General features: G+C 29.4%; 1 protein-coding gene across 9 annotated transcripts in view; it reads left to right on the top strand.

Moving 5' to 3' along the window:
- Positions 1-14,329, top strand: part of LOC143226115 (uncharacterized) — a 103,012-nt gene extending 88,683 nt beyond the window's left edge. For 2 of the 9 annotated variants that reach the window (XR_013014340.1, XR_013014339.1), the window contains exons 3-7: positions 128-191; positions 937-1,020; positions 4,828-4,884; positions 8,318-8,476; positions 9,197-14,329. The gene's annotated coding sequence lies outside the window, so the exon portion shown is untranslated. Of the gene's footprint in view, positions 1-127; positions 192-936; positions 1,021-4,827; positions 4,934-8,317; positions 8,477-9,196 lie in introns of all 9 variants that reach the window. The other 7 variants (XR_013014341.1, XR_013014338.1, XR_013014342.1 and 4 more) reach the window with 5 other exon arrangements.
- Positions 14,330-15,605: the final 1,276 nt, after the last annotated feature.

The following is a 15,605-nucleotide window of genomic DNA, read 5'->3' as shown; positions in this document are numbered from 1 at the left end:
ATATTTTTTGGATTTTTCTGATAAAAAATTCATTATTTAATGCAGTAATTTACACTTGGACTCTGAGTAGTTCACATGCAAAGTAATTTTTACATAAAGTATAAAAATAATACTTTTTACCTTACAGTTTTTACATTTCATTTGCATAACCTCTAGAACCTTACAAATGAACATCAGTTGCTGTTTTTAAGGTAAATATTTGAACTTTATTTTCTCTTTTATGCACAGTATTACTAACTCTATTTATCATCATCAACAGAGAGTGCAGGGAAATGTTTTTAAAATTAACAAAATGTGTACATACCTTTTACATCTTTATAGAAATTCACTGGTATGGTCATCTTTTTCACATATTTGTAATTTAACATCTTTATCTTTTCATTTATAGTTTATTTTTAATTCTCCTTTAAAATTCTTTGTCTATTTATTCTGATATGTTAACTGATACCAATAGGCCTTTTATGAAGAAGTTATTTTGACAAATTCCCCACATAGATGTGTTGCCAAAACAGGATGGCTGTTATAGATACCATCTTGTTTATAAAGCTTTCACAATCCATGTAACAAGTTGAGCTTATAAAAACAATTAAAGCACTCAAATAGGATTTTTAAAACATAAATTATACATAGTCAACTAAAATATAAAAATTAGATTTAAGTACAGTTCAACTGTCTCTAACTATAGCATTTTGAGGTAACAAACCACTGTAAGTGCTGTAGACAATAGTACTGCAGGCTGTTACTTCGACTTCAGTACAAAAACTGTACACCAATTTCATATTAACTGTTGGTGGAATGGAGTGTAAACTGAGCTCTTTATAACAGCTTTGTACACTTGTATTAACTAATTACTTGTACATCATAAATTTGTTTCCAAAGAGTAGAAGATTGGCATACCACCCATAAAAGGCTGTAAAATCTATTTCTCTTTTGCAGTGGATTGAGTTCTAAGACTGCATATATCGTATGTCTCAAAAGGACATGTGAAAATACATTGGCATCCAGACAGTTGTGTGCATTGTGAGTTTATGTGTTTACAGTCAGTTTCTGTTAAATTGGAGATTTTTTTTATATTACTTGGATCATGTGACAAGCAAACTATGTGAGCAAACTATTTATTTTAAATGTTTCTGTTGCAACAAAGAATTAAAACTTGGATAACATAAACATTAAATTATATACTATAACATTAATTTCATTCACATGCATGGATTGTAAAGATGTTTAATTAAATTTTGCACATAATTCAGTAATTTGCATATAAATTAATTTTAAAATGCTGCTGTTCTAATCAGATAAACGCGTGACTTTCAGTGTTATTTTGTTTATCAACACTATTCATCATTGAGTTTCTGATGTGAGTACTTAAGACTATGTCATTTAAATGCTTCTGTGTGCATTTTAATGTGGAATTTTTTGCCTGTTGGCTTCAGTCAAGAACACTTTTTGTGTATCTGGGAACCAAATATATACACGAGATTTACATTCATTGTCAGTGACATCCATCAATGTATTTATGGCATTTGTACTTGTGATTATAAATGTCATATATATGTTTGTAATTGATACATTTTTTGTTGACTTCGCTCTCTTGAACTTCGAGTAATCCAGTTACATGTCTTATCACAGCTGTAAATGAGAGTGATTTATTTTGTCACATAATTCTTGGAATTGTGATTTCTTCATGAAGTTATTTGCTTTTTTTCTCTTTTTTTATATTTTTTCTGTTGACTAAATCACTAGACCTTTCTACAGGCTTTAAAAGAATTTCAAAGTAATTGTTAATCAGATTGTTTACTTCTGCAATAATCATTTTGGTAAACTTTGTATTTGGTCATTCTAATTTGCTTGAGAAACATCTCTAGAATACTTTAGTATCCTCTTTTCTTAGTCTTGCCTGAAACATCAGTCTAGTCTAGTTATCTGAATGGTAAAGGGTGAACAAGTTTTTGTATTTGTTTAGTTCATCCCATAGTTCTGATGCTCATGAACTGTCATGGTTTGTAACCTGTATGGTCACTTCTGTCTGATTGTTAAATGATAACTTTTTTTTTTTTTATTAACTATTAGATACTAGTTACTCATTACTTTTATCCTGTGTTTTGACTTATAATCTGCTTCCATATTCTTGGAAATCTCAAATAACTATTTATTTAGTGGTCGTGGCTGAAAATCAGTCATTAGTCTTTTTGATACAGAGACTGGTTGATATATACACAGTAGTTTTAATATTCAGTGACCATCATGGAGGTCTGTTTTTTCTTTTTTTTAAGTTAAGGGAGTTTCAAGTTTGTATTATGTGAATTTTGTTGCATATTGCTTTTTCTTTGTATTAGAGGATGATCTTGTGTGTGTCTCAGGTTAATAGGCTGGCTTTTATTGGTCACTAGCCATTGTTAGGGAAGGTTGCATAAAGTTTTACTTGCACAGGTCTCATGCTTGTCTAGGTACAAGGAAGCACTGTGCTGGTCTACAGTATATGGAATCCTCTCTTACTTCACAAAAGAAATATTGTTTTTATAAACACCTAAAGTTAAAAAAGGACAAAAACAGTTGCATTATTTAACTAGTGTTTCAAGCAACTGTCCTTCATTAGGTTTGATATTGTTTAAGGTTATTTACTTTTCTCAAGTTTCAACATAACTGTTCATTGTTATTTGTGAATCTTTTCCACTTTTAGAAAGAAATTAAGGATGTTTATTGGATAGCATTGTTAAATTCTACAACAGAATGACATCATTCTTAGTCATAGAATTAATGACCTTTGTGAATCTCTTCAAAAAATTTCAAAACAACTTTGTAATTTTTTTTTATTAATAACCAATATTTTAATTCATTTTTCTATTTCCGGTATATTAGTATTGTTCCCTATATATTAATATCACCTATATTTTTATTCATTTTTTTATTTCCCATATATTAGATTTTGTTACCTGCATATTAATATCACCTATATTTTTATTAATTTTTCTATTTCCCATATATTAGTATTGTTTCCTATATATTTCTTCACATTATCATTTTCTGTAATTCCCATTCCTTTTTATTTTTCTATTCTGTGAAAACTGTTTTAACATTTTTTTAACTGTTGTCACTGCCATCTTTCATGTAATGCACACATTTTTTATGTACATCTAAACATGACAGGAATGTCTTCTGTTATTATTGACATAAATGACATCAACATCTGTACTTGTAATGTGCCCTACTAATCATTGCTCTTTATTATCCTAAAAAAGAATAGTCAATCGAGTTAAGATATTTTATGTCACCTTTATTGGGTTATATGTTGCACTGATAAAGATTTAAGCACTCATTCAGTTTTACATGTTCATAAACAGTCAAAGGATTGTTAGGCTAGTTTGGCCTGCTTGAAATGAATAGTGTATTTTGTCCAGTTTAAATTCTTGCTCTTGCTCAGTATGTTAGTTATTGATATTTCTTTTCCAAAAGTTTAGTTATGCATTTGAAAGCCACGCTGTGTGACATTGAATAGATTCAAAATAGTTATTGGTATCTGAATAGACCTATTTGCTTAAAAGTTCCACCAGTCTATAGAAATACAGAGATAAAAGTTATGGTTTTGTAAATCACTTTTTTGAGTATATGTATAAAGATTGGCTCTGCTTACTGTTAATAGGAAGATTATGAATTACTTTGTAAAAATGATAAAAGTAGCGTGAGATAGACTGAAAAATTGAAATAACTTTATTTTAACTAAACATTTTAGTAAGCTAAAAACATTGAAGATCTACATGTTGCATTCTTTGGAAATAAGAAGCTTTATGGCTGTCGGGTATTTACAGTGTTAAAGAGTATAATGTGTGTGGTAGAAGGAACACTAAATGTTCCTCTGGTGTTAATATATATAATAAACAGTTTGTGTCATGCTTCTTTGTTTTAATAGTAATGGTCTACAATTTATATCATTGTTTTGTAACAAAACTCCCAATTGATATTGTCAGGTCAACTATGGTATTTATGTTGTGAATGTTTAATATACATATTGGTTTGTTTTTTATACTTGTTAACTTTGGTGATACAACAAAGCCATTTAATTCAGAAATTATTTAGATTTAGAATTGATATTTTGTCTTTATTGAGTTTAGAGTAAGTTATTGCACAGTACATTTTTAAGCTTAATTATAAAACAAATAATACCCGAGGCTCACTTATTGCACCATGATAAGGTAGATAGCATTTTATTTATATTTTTTTCAGTTGTTTATTAACATTGAGATATAGACAAAAGTAAGATAAGTTACCAAGGGTTTCAGTGGAGTAGTGTTTTAACTAAGCCTTTGTTACAATAATGTTTTACACCCAATGCTTATATTTAGGCCATTAAATACACCTTCTGTTACTAATGTTAAGATCAGATGATAGCTAGTTGTGTCTAAGTGTGAATGTAAAGTACGTAATTCCCTCTAGTCTTACACTGTTAAATTAGGGATAGCTAGCTGACTTCCCTCCAGTCTTACACTGTTAAATTAGGGATGGCTAGTGCAGATAGCCCTCCTGCATGAAATTCAAAAACAAACAAATAAACATAATTAAAGATGTATTAACTGTGGAAACTCTACCAAGTAAAATAGTTACATATATTTTTCGATATCACATCTTCCAATTATTTTAGTTTTGTCACAGAGTCCATCAGTCTCCTTTCACTAAAACTGATTTCTTATTATTACTTTCTGACTTATGGTGTACAATTCCTTCTTCATGTAATTTTTGTTAGTTAATTTACATATAACAGTTTACTTTATTTTGGTGCACTGGAATTTTTCTTGCAGAATTTTTGTTGTTATATTTTCTTATAACTTCTAGATCTTTACTTGACATGGGACTGGGCAACCTACTTTCATGACTTTGGACAAAAAAATAGTAAGTATTTAAGGGTAAACCCACAAGTTGCTGTAGTTCTGCTTGAAAAGTAAGTGGAACATATAAGTAATCAAAGTTAATTATAAATGTCACTATTATACTGCTTTATTATAAATTGTTAGTCTTTCCAATAATTGTTATGCATCTTTTGATTTTTAAAAAGGAAAAAGAAAACGTATAGCCACCTTGAAACATTGTATGTTTAGTTACCTAGTTATGTGTTGCCCTTAAGAAACCTGATACTATTGATGTCTTACTCCAAGACAAGTCCTGCAAGATGTCATGTTTCATTTTTTAAATTAAAAGTTAAGTCTTATTTAGTTTCTCAACTAGCCTTTGACAGGTGTAAATACAAATTTAGAAAGAATGAAGGTAAGATAATAAATAGTTGTAGACTGTGAATAAAGTAATGTTTTATTTTTTCTTTCTTTAATGTTAGTTTATTTTTAGTATTGGTTAAATTGTTTGATATATATTTGTTTATGAAGATTATTTTGCATTGTTATCTTAAGATATGTGTTGAGAACAAAACTAAACCTTCTAAGCAGCTGAATCCTGTGTTTGGGATTATAGCAAAAAATTTGCTTGCATTGAGGGTTCCATGACAACTTTCTGATCATCATTAGTATGTTGATATGTTAGACGTACATAATATTCATTACTCATTTAATTTTTATTTGAACTATATAGGTATTTTGTTTTGAGACAGAAGTTGGAAAAAGTTGTAGATTTTATTACCAAAAAGTTTCTCTCCATAGATGTTTTTTATCATTGTAATATATTAAACATAACCTGAGAATTCTCTGTATTAATACAATAATTATTAATGAATCAGTTTTAACTGTCTAGAGTTTAATAATAGTTGAATGTCTATTGTGTAGTCAGTTAATCATACATGCATACAATTTGCACATATTCACAAGATGATAGGTTCCAATGCTTCAAATTAAATAAACATTCTTAGATTTTCATCTCCACGTGTAATGTGAGAGTAATAAAACATTGAATACAAAGTAGATAAATATTGTCAATATATTATTTTTCTTAGGTAGATAGAAATAAAATCTTAAATCTATGGTATAATGTTTATAACTAAAATTCTATATTACATTTTGAAGTTAATGATCATGAATGTGTTAGTTAATTTAGCCATAATTAGGTTCATTTAATAGGAAACTACTTAAATTCAGAATGTTTGTTTATTCATATATTTAACAGTGCTTACCACAAATTTGCACAATTAATTGATACTTTCTTGCATATAAATATGATAGTTTTCCTTAACTTTTTATTTTATGATAACTAGGTGTCCCGGCTTTTTATAATGAAAGAACATCTCATATCTGTTAAAGCATGTCTTGTTAGTTGGAATAAGTAAGAATATAGATACTTGTAGGAATATCATGAAGTATATATTTTGTATAGGTTGATCTGTAAGTAATTTTGAAAATTTTATATTTAAGGCTGTTCTATGTGTAAGCATCTTTATAATGGAAGTTATATATGGCTTTAACTATCAGCTTTGAGTTGTACTTATGAGATAAAATTCATGTTTTTTGTTTATGTGTTGAAATATCCTTAAGTCATTGAATCAAAGTAATTTTTTAGAAAGATGTAAAGCATATAAGTGTTTGAGTAATTTTGCACAGTAATTATATGTTTAGAAGTTACACTGTACACAAAAGATGCTTCTATACTACAATAAAAATACAACTGTTCATGAGTAGTTTGTTGATCCTGATTCTAAAAATTGTTGAATATTACTAATCACCTCTAGTTTTTGAGCTATGTTAGGTTTATTCTAAATATTCTGATATATTGTGAAAATAACTCTCTCTGATAACTTTATTTGTTAAAAATTGCATTTAAGAATGTTCAAAAACTGAAAATACACTGAAGCTATGTTTAAAACTTTCATCATGGTATTATTTTTTATTTCTTTTTACAAAATACTTGACTGACTTGTTGCATCTTTTATGTATGTTGTTAGTTTCATGCTATAAGAATCAACAGTAATCTTCCGTCATCACAGGATTCCACTGTCTTTCTTGATGTTACTGTTCTATTATAGACATATCTTGAGGGAAGTGCTCACCAAGATTATTGCTCACTGCACCTAGATCTGCTTAATTAAAAGTGTGAGAAGTGTAACTTTTGTGACATTTTGGACCCAGTTTTCCTCTTGTTCTCAGGGATATCATTAATTGTCACAACATAGTTTTCATCTCTGTAAATTCCTAAGAAAATTTTAACAACCAGTTTGAGTGATTTCCTTGCAGTAAGTTCTTTCTGACTGAGTAATGTTTCAAAATCACCATTCATCAGCACTTCCCAAATCTGTGGCCCAACAAAGATACCACCTTTTAGTTTTTACTTCACTAACTTTTTTGAAACTTATAAGACAGATGGAGTGATGAAAGAAACATATCTTGATGATTCACTGAAAGTTGGAACTCAACTTTCTGTTTTCCTGGAACGTAATTCTCTCACTGGCCATTCCATTTTTTTAAAATGAATTTTATGATATCGGCTATCCCAGACAGACAAAAAAAGCTACAGTGTTTGGTATACTCAATTTATGGACTGAGCAGTAGTGGATATTTGATTGCTTCAGGTATAAGCTGCATGTTCTGTTATGTTCACAGCATTAATAACAGGAACCAATGGCTCAGTGTTCCCATTTTGTAAAAGCACAGTTTTCACACTAACTTTAGATGTATTGGTAAAATGTTTTCTTTCTTGAGAGTATAATCACTACTTGATTCTTCAATTAGTACATCAACATTTGTACAGAAACACAAAGTATCTTGCGTGCTGTAGTGAGAAGCAAGACTTTTATGATAAATTCCAATGCCGTAAATGAAATTTTCCCATGCTGTTTCAGTATAAAACAAGTCACAAATCTGATCATTTAGCTCATCTTGTGTGATCAGATGAGGCAGTTTATGCTGAGATGCCACAGGGGTAAAATTACTAAATGAAGGAAGTAAAGATGATTCATTGTCTTTTTTGCAGTATAACTTCTATTTCCCACTTTGCTGCTGGACACAAGAAAATCATCCCCATGAGATACTGGTTTCATCACAGATGCAATCTCTGGATATTTAGTGTATTGTTTAGTTTTGTCTGAATATCCAGAAATATCAATGCAAAAATAACAGTTAGTTAGATGATCTTTGGGCTCACACTGTATCATTGAAATTGTCAATGACACAATTGCTCTTCTTTTATTTAGCCACTGTGTGAAGCCAGATTTGGAAACTGTTCAACACAAATGTAGCATAAACTGTTTAGGTGGTTTTTGGACTTTACTTGAAGTGAAAGCAGCCAGTACATCAAATAATTATCTAAAAAGTATAAAAGAATTATGTTTCGAGAACTAGTTTAAAATATTTTAAAAACAAAATTTTGATTTTATTTGATTATATCACAGGTATGATGTGAGGAAGATGGACTTTGTTTTGAGTGTGCACAGAGCCAGACAAAGTAACCAACTGAGTGAGTGAGTGAAAAGCAGTTGAGAGAGAGGTGAATCACTCTGCCCATTTTAAGCTCAGTTGAGGGACTCCTCAAATGTTCCTGGGCAGAAAAGGTGAGCATGGGAATGAAGCAAAATTGGTGCAAGTCATTATAATTTTATCAAGAACAAGTAGCACATATAAACAATATATATGGAGTTTTACACCAATACAACACAGTTACTGTTTGAAGTTATCAAAAATTTATTCCTTTTGTTCATTAAACTTTCTATGTAAACTTAATTTCACAGTATAAACCTATTGAACTGAGCTGATTGTATGGTATTACACATATTGTTGATAAAATGGTGAGATACTACAGTATCTTAAAATCTAGAGGTGTTGGACAAATTCTGATTACATATCTGAAACCAAAACTATTTAATTACCAAGAATCACTTGAGTTTTCTCTAGTAGCAAATGATTTGTTATGCAGTGTTACCTAGAACATTGTTTAGGGCAAATTTGTGTTATAAAGATAAAAAGTTTTTTTTTTTTTTACTTTACAATGGTGTGTTTACACTTTATATTTTATAATGCATGCTTTTTCAATGTTTATTTATTTGTGAAAAGTGTATTACTGCTTTTCAAGTTGTTTTAGAAATAAAATTATTGCTAAAAAATACAAGTTTCAAATAATGCAACATTTTTTCAAAGGGTCTTATTTTTTTTAGGTAGGTCTTGTTCAGGTTTGTGAATGAAAAGGATAATATAATTTACTAATTTTTTAAAATATTATTAATTTGACCTATCCATACTTTTAGTGTGAATTAATGTTCTTTACTCCCTTAAAGGTGAGAGAAGCAGACAAGAAGAAAAATGTATTTTTAGCATTAAAAAAGAATCAACGAGACAAGAAGAAGTTGGTAGAAACTGTCCTAAAACAGCTCAGACAGTTAACATCAAACAGTGATTAGTATAATTGTACTTAATTCTTCCCTTTGTTACATATTTTAGTTTCCTATAATTACTGGCTTGATGGAAAGTATCCATTCAGTTTTTTGTGTGTTTAATGAATAAGTAAAATGTGACTGTTCAATGTCAAGAACATTGATATCAATTATTCTGAGAAGTGAGTGAACCAGGCTTTCAGTTAACATCAATAAAATATAAAGATTCTTATCATTACCACAGTTTTGTTAAAAAATGGATAGTTCTAGCAGCAGAGCTTTCCATATTAATGTCTGCCATAAAGGGAAATTAGGCCAAGAAATGCACTTTCTACTTATTTCTAACAAAATATATTGACCAGTTTTTGATTATTTGGCTATATAGTTTTAAAATTTTGTGAGAGACAAAAACGTTTATGACACTAAATTATTAAAATTATTTGACCCATGTGTTGCTTTATTTCTCAGTTTTAAATCGCTTTTTGTTTAGCCCATTTATTGTGTTATAGAATAGGGAAAGAGTGTGATTCTGAGGGAAGTTTGATATTATAATTAAATTGTGATCATAACACAAATAATAAAAAAAAAGACATTAAACACGGGTCAGGGTTATAGTTCTCTTCTAATTTTCCATATTTAATAGCTAGCTCATAACTGTTTCGTCTCAAGGTAGTATATAGATAGTAGAAAATGAACTTGAATCATCTTATAAACTGTTGTTGTGACACAACTGAATTCCTTGTGTTTTCTGAATATAACTTAACTAATTGTAAAGTTACATACAGATATTAGAATATAAACAAACCTTGTGGTCTAATAAATAGCAGCTGTGATGGATCTAAACTGTCTTTATGATTCAACACACTGATATAGTTGTGTTAAGAGAGTCATCTGTATAAACAATGTCTGTAAAGATGTGTTTTCAAAACAAACACCAAGGACCTTTATGAGATTTTTAGAATGGTACTTAATACAGTTTCTCAAGTGTTGTCCCAGTTATTACTGGAATAAAGATCTTCATGTAGATGCAAAGTAAAATTGTCAACCTGGTATGTGGTGAAGTAAAATGGGGTAGCAGACAATACAGGAGAGAACAGTTAGTATTATGTACAATAATTTAGGTATAGTTGACTGGTATGCTGTAACATAATGAAGGGAACTAATAATACATTGTGTTGTAATAATCCAAAAATGGCCAGATGATTGTTACTCTACCACAACTGCTGCAACCTAATGGCAAACACTAGAAAAACACAGTACTATGACAAGGAAATAAAAATGGTAATGTGGTTGTTACCCTGCTAATATGGTATACTCTAATATAGTGGGAGATGCTGAAAACAAACAAACAAACGGTACCACAACCAAGAAAAAGTGGCTAAATGATTCTCACTGTGCTGTACCTTGATGTTGCTATAAGGTGACTGTTTTGTGGTGCTAAATAATTTGACGAAGTTGTTCACCAAACTAATGGAGAAGAGCATATGATGTTACTACTATAGAATAATTCAGTTTATTTGTTACATATACAAAACAAATATGTCTCTAGTAATATTACAAAGTAGTATAATTTGTTTGTCATTGTATAAACAGACTTTTCATCCTCTACTTACATCAGACAGTTATAGCTGGCAGCTGATTTTTACTTAATATTAAACCCATTTACGTGCTGCTTATCTGAAAGCCAGTGTTCAGTTTATTTTGAAATAAATCTTGCACATCTCTTGCTTTTAAAAAATGTTTGGTAGGATAGTCTACAAATGGGAAAAGAACTTTTAAAGATTTTTAAAAATGGGAATAATGTTTGACATGTTTCTCTAATAATTTGACACTGAAAGAAGTTAGTTGTGCTTAACTTTTATGAAACATTTGAAATTGTGCCTTTTACTTGTCATATAAGTATGCTACTGGTTGAATTGTAATTGACTAATTAGATAAAATAATTATCAGCTATGTTGTACTGTACATTTTAGGCTCATAATGAATGATACATCATCAGGTTATTATGGGGTATAATTTTCAACAGTTTTTGTACTTTACATTAAATAAACCCCACTATCTGGTAGATGGTGTAGTTAAATACTTTTCCTTTGCAAAGAGGTTTTAGTGGAATAGTCCATTTCAGTTAATAATAAGGTAATATAATTTACTTTGTTTGTGTGAATAATACATACTTCATGAAAAATATGTTAAGATCCATTTTTTTTCATAATTACAGTCATTAAGTGTTGCTTTTTTTTAATATCATTCATGCTTTTTGATTTATAAATTTGACTGCTCATTAAGGGGTTCTTTTTTTTTTGTCTCTTACACTATACTGTTTCTGCTTCTGTTTGTTTAATTTATTTGTTACATGAAATAGAAATACCAATTTTGAAGGTCCCAAACTTGTAGATGTTTACAGCACTAGAACTACTAGTAACATTTGTTAATGAAGAAGAATTTTTGTAACATTACTCCTGCTACTGATTGTAAACAGAAGACTTAGTACTTGTGATTTACGTATTAATTTGTGTTAGTACAAGTATAGTACTATATCATGTTGTTGTTTTTTTAATTCATGGAATACCTATCATGTATCATATCAGATACTGAAGAGATTCAGACAAATAAAAAGGGTACAGAACAATATAAAATTCTAGCAAAAGATAGCCATGTTTAGATAGTGAGTAAAAAACTTTCATGTTTTGTTTTTGTTTTTTGTTGTGAAAAAAAGTCAGAGTGGCCTTTTAACTAATGTAAAACAATTTGTTTATGATAGTGCAAGTTCCCTTGCACAGGCCTTCAACAGTTACAAAGATTAGTGATAAGGGTTAAAATTTTCTGTGACCATCAGTTGTCTTAAGGGTTCAAAATATTTGTAAGCTAATAACCATCATGAAGGGTGGAAATTTCTGTAAGGTATCAGCCCCTGTGTTTCTTAAATGTTTTCATAAAAACTCGTAGTTGTTTAAAATCCATTTTGTCAGGTTGAACTTCAGTGTTCACATCCTGATTCAATCTGCTTACTCTTTAATGTTCAACATTTAGTTGTTTCTTGTCCCAGCCTTTTGTATTACTTTGTTTTGACCATAGGCAATTTTTTTTTCAGAATTGTATGTTACTGTGGACATGAATAATTAGTGTAAATATGTGTATATTGCTTTGACGTTTTAAACTATGAAGTGCTTCTTTATGCTTAGTTTTACACTTCTGGAAACAGCTAAAACCATTTAACTCAATTGGGATTTTAACACTAGTTAAAAGGTTATAAAATTTGATAATATTGTCATGCTTTTGCTTTAATGATAAATATTGATCAGAGAAACTAACTTTAAAACATAATATTTATAAGTATATTTCAAATAAAACAAGTCAGAACTATATTTGTGTGTGTGTTTGGAAAATATTTTATTAATCATTATAAACTTATAACTGCTACAAAGAAACTGTATAACATACTTATTTTTCTGGTTGCGTTAGATGTTGATATTTTTCAGTTTGAAGAAATAAAGTTTTGTGGAATGTTTTTTTGTTTAGTAACTAAGAAAGATATTTATCTGCACAGTACATTGTAATTTTTTTTGTTTGTGGGGTACATTTTTATTTCCACAGAATAGTTTATTGTAACTATCTGTCCATACCTTTATTGCCGAGTTTTTGGGAGATAGTTTTTAAGTGCCTTTTGTGTGCAAACCAAACAATTTCCATAAAATCAGTTTATAAATTTTTGGTAAATTTGTCCTATTTAATAATACCATTTTTTTTGCTTGAGTTGTATATAGAGCTATATGTATATGTTTATGTACACAGTATATTTATTATTTGTTTTGGTTTCTGAAAATATTGGATGGATGATTGGATAGAATACATTAAAAGTTAATTGTATACTTAGTGTTGGTTTGTTAGCTGGTGTTTATTTTCAATGTTTTAAACAGTAGGCCCGGCATGGCCTAGCGCGTAAGGCTTTCGTAATCCGAGGGTCGCAACTAAAATTCAAAGTATTCAAAATTATCATTCCTATTTTAAAATTTATTAATTAACTACATAAGGAAATACAATCATGTAGTTTTCTTTCTTGTAGCACATCTCATCAGATTTTATTGACATGTTGATAGACTTCTACATGTGCACCATTAGTGGCTCTCAGCAGGTTTAACTGATGTTTAATTTCAGTCAATGTTTGCTGCAACATCTCAATATCAGCAGCTCTGACATTTGTTATACTGGTCTTTAGCTCTGAGATGTTTGCTGTAGATGATACATGATGTCCTCAGCAAACCACCTTACATTTTTTGTTTGTAGCTATGTTGCACCACAGTTACTGACTTGGTCTATTCAAGCTAACCAATGTATTTGTATATTACAAAAAATCAACCTTTTTACTGATATAGGATTGTAATCCAACGTTGAAGAACCTTGTTTTTTTGGTTGTTGTTGAATATGCAGTTTTGAAAGAAAGTTCTAATTATAATAACTTTTTTTAACAAGATATCGATGATGACTCAAGGTTAACTGTGTTTTGCTTTTAATCCCAGGACTCCATAGATTGAGCTGGTTTTAGCAACTCTTTATACTTTCAGTCATTATAAAATCTGCATGCCTGTCTAAGTACCCCAACTTTGCAATGCCTTCGTATATCACTGGATTGAAATGTTATTTTATTTAAGAGAGAAATATATATTATCCTAATTAAATATCATTTTTGTGTGAGGATGAAAATGATAATAAAATCAAAGGATTTCGTTTTCAATGTTTACATATGTATTATAACTTCATCTTTATTTCAGTTCTTCATTAATGACATAGGAAAATCATGTTTTTTAACTATATTATAACAGTAATGGTATATTATTAAAAAGATTTGGAAGCTGATTTGAATAGAATAAAGGGAGAATTGATTATTTGTTAAATCATGATTTTTCCAAGTCTTTAATTTATGAAGTTACGTTTAAATGAACAGTTGTATATTTCTGCACAATAATCTTACTTGTTTTGTATGTACTACATATGTAAAAATAGCCCCTTGTTAAATAAATTTGGTACGAATTCACAGAACATATGTTTTTCTTGTTAATATTAAGTAGTTATAAACAATGCACCACAAATCTAGTGGAAGCAACTGTGATAATCTGAAATTTAATTATAACACACAGACTCTGATCTGTGCAAAACTATTGGTGCTGGATTTAGTTTTCTGAAAGATGTGTGTAGCTATTTTTCAAAATTAATTTACAGCGGGAAAAACATACGCACAAGAAATGATGAAAAGCTTTGAGAACGTTACAAAGCTGCAGGAAACTTTCACAACACGTTTTGACTATTACAAAACAATCTGTGTGTAGCCTACCAAGCAGAAAATGGAAACGAGAATGCAGAGATGTCTGTGCTTCGTGTTATATTTGCTTGGTGGTTCTCTGTGCACAAGGTAAAATAAAATGCAATGCAATTATTCCATGAAACAGTAAATGAGTTCCTTAAACAGAAACTCTATAAGAAGTGATGCTTTAAGCTTAGTTTGTCATGTGACTCAATGTGTTACAATTTAGAATGTTTATAAATATAATGTAGTGAAATGTAAATTACAGGAATGTTAGGTATATAACATTTGCATACTTCAACACTCTTGTCCCCTTATTTTAGGCTTGTTTTCAAGACAACTTTAATTTACATTTATCCCCAATTAACATGTTACAATGCAGCCCATGAAACAAGACTCGCATATGATGTTCTCATGAAACTAAAAATAATTGTCATAGAAAATAAAAACCCTTGTTCAACTTAAATACAATAAAAGACGTTAAAACTTGCAATAAGTAACATATAAGGAAAAACAAATGTTTACAATGCTATAAAAGTGGAAATTCCTTCTAATACAAGAAGTTTAGATTAAATCAACATGTTGAAATCGCAATAGAAACAACAAATTTGAAAAGAAACGTGAAAATGACTGTAAACATCAATGTATGAAATAACACTGCAATGTTGATTGTGCGTTTACCAAGAGTGAAATAGAAGCAATCAACAAATTAAAACTTAAAGCTAAACAGTTAATAATACAGCAATATATATTGTATAACAGAATTAAACTCAATGATTGAACTTCGACAACAATATTAATATTGTAAATACATAAAACATTTAACAAAAAAAGGAACTTATTTTAAAATACAAGAATTTAACCATGTGTATTATGTACATATGCATAGATATTGAAGAAAAAAAGGCAGTGAAAAATAATAATTTTAAAAGTAGAATAGCTTATTTATATATACACGGGAAAAACAACGAACGTTAACTCATAAACGATTAAAGACTTATAAACTTGCAAGGC

Source organism: Tachypleus tridentatus, chromosome 9 (genome assembly GCF_004210375.1).
Source record: "Tachypleus tridentatus isolate NWPU-2018 chromosome 9, ASM421037v1, whole genome shotgun sequence".
NCBI lineage: Eukaryota > Metazoa > Arthropoda > Merostomata > Xiphosura > Limulidae > Tachypleus > Tachypleus tridentatus.
Note: the sequence above shows the minus strand (reverse complement) of the source record. Positions and strands in the feature narration are given on the sequence as shown.